The sequence below is a fragment of the Tachysurus vachellii genome, chromosome 21 (genome assembly GCF_030014155.1).
Source record: "Tachysurus vachellii isolate PV-2020 chromosome 21, HZAU_Pvac_v1, whole genome shotgun sequence".
NCBI lineage: Eukaryota > Metazoa > Chordata > Actinopteri > Siluriformes > Bagridae > Tachysurus > Tachysurus vachellii.
Window position 1 is genome coordinate 846,112 of NC_083480.1, and position 2,382 is coordinate 848,493.

Here is a 2,382-nt window from a genome sequence, read left to right on the forward strand (position 1 = left end):
GCTGATTTGCTTATCGCTTTCACATGACTACTGAAATTAAGGTCAGACTCTAAAATTACACCAAGATTTCTGACTTTATTTTGTGTCTTTAGACCCCTATAGTCAAGGTGTGTGTTAACCTTGAGAGTTTCATCTTTATTTCCGAATACAATGACTTCGGTTTTGTCTTTGTTTAACTGGAGGAAGTTTTGACGCATCCAACTGTTAATTTCATCAATGCACTTACATAGAGAGTCAATGGGGCTGTAGTCATTAGGGGACAGGGCTAAGTATATCTGGGTGTCATCTGCATAGCTGTGGTAAGAAATTTGGTTCTTTTTCATTATTTGACCAATTGGGAGCATATACAGGATGGATCATTTACATTTACATTTACAGCATTTGGCAGACGCCCTTATCCAGAGCGACGTACATAAGTGCTTAAATCTCTAACATTGAATACATTAATGCTGGATCACTAAGTTACATACTTAAGATACCATGAGTTTAAAACATTTGTTCAAAGTTACAATGAAAGTGTCAAAGGTGTGTTTTTTTTTTGTTTTTGTTTTTTTTTTTAAATGCAAAAGATAATGAAAGAAGTGCTAGTTGAAGTGTTTCCTGAATAAGTAGGTCTTCAACCGCCGCTTGAAAATAGCCAGTGACTCAGCTGTCCGGACCTCTAGGGGAAGTTCGTTCCACCACCTTGGTGCCAGTACAGAGAAGAGTCTTGTAGTATACTTGCCTCTTACCCTGAGAGATGGTGGAACCAGTCGAGCAGTGCTGGTAGATCGGAGGGTGCGGGGTGCAGTGCGAGGAGTGATGAGGGCTTTGAGGTAATAGGGAGCTGGTCCATTTTTGGCTTTGTAGGCCAGCATCAGTGTTTTGAATCTGATGCGTGCAGCTACCGGAAGCCAGTGGAGGGATCGCAGCAGCGGGGTGGTATGAGAGAACTTTGGCAGGTTGAAAACAAGCCGGGCAGCTGCATTTTGGATCATTTGCAGAGGACGGATTGCGTTCATAGGTAGACCTGCCAGCAGTGCATTGCAGTAATCCAGTCTAGAAATGACAAGAGACTGAACAAGTACCTGAGCAGCCTGTGTGGACAGAAATGGTCGAATCCTTCTAATGTTGTAGAGAAGAAACCGACATGAGCGAGTCACATTAGCAACATGAGAGGAAAAGGACAGTTGATTGTCCATGGTTACCCCAAGGTTGCGAGCTGTGGCTGAAGGGGAGATCAGATCGTTGTGCAAGGATATAGCAAGATCATGACCTGGGGATGAATCACCTGGGATGAAGAGCAGCTCAGTTTTGCTAGGATTAAGCTTTAACTGATGAGCAGTCATCCATGATGAAATTTCTGCCAGACATGCAGAGATCCGGTCAGAAGCTGTGGCATCTGCGGGTGGGAAAGAGAAGATAAGTTGTGTATCATCAGCATAGCAGTGGTAAGAGAACCCATGTGAGGAAATAACTTCACCAAGAGAGTGAGTATACAGGGAGAAAAGAAGAGGACCAAGTACTGAGCCTTGTGGGACGCCAGTGGAGAGTCTGCGTGGAGCAGATGTCACTCCCCTCCATGTTACCTGATATGAGCGTCCTTCCAGGTAGGAAGCGAACCATTCCCAAGCTGATCCGCATATCCCAAGACTCCTGAGGGTGGCTAAGAGAGTCTTATGGTTGACCGTATCAAACGCTGCTGAAAGGTCAAGGAGGATAAGGACAGATGAGAGATTGGCTGATCTAGCAGCATGTAGTTTCTCAGAGACATCTAAAAGGGCTGTCTCTGTGGAATGAGCTGCTTTAAAGCCAGACTGGTTGGGGTCTTGGAGGTTGTTCTGTGAGAGATAGACAGACAGTTGATTAAAGACAATGCGTTCAAGAATTTTTGAAAGAAACGAGAGAAGTGATACCGGTCTGTAGTTACTGATGTCTGATCAGACAGATCAGGAGCACAGCCATCTCATCAGGGTGGATCAGACAGTTGTTCAAGATACATACTTTTGGCCATATTGTGTGTATTTCAGGATCTCTGGCGTTTTGTGAATCTCTTTTTTTGTATATTGTTTTTCTGTTTATGTGAAATGTAGAGAACAGAACAGTCCTTCATTACGGTACACCGGCACGCGCAGCACTAACCTAATAAACAGTACGGTACACCGGCACGCGCAGCGCTAAACAGTACGGTACACCGACACGCGCAGCACTAACCTACTAAACAGTACGGTACACCGACACGCGCAGCACTAACCTACTAAACAGTACGGTACACCGACACGCGCAGCACTAACCTACTAAACAGTACGGTACACCGACACGCGCAGCACTAACCTACTAAACAGTACGGTACACCGACACGCGCAGCACTAACCTACTAAACAGTACGGTACACCGACACGC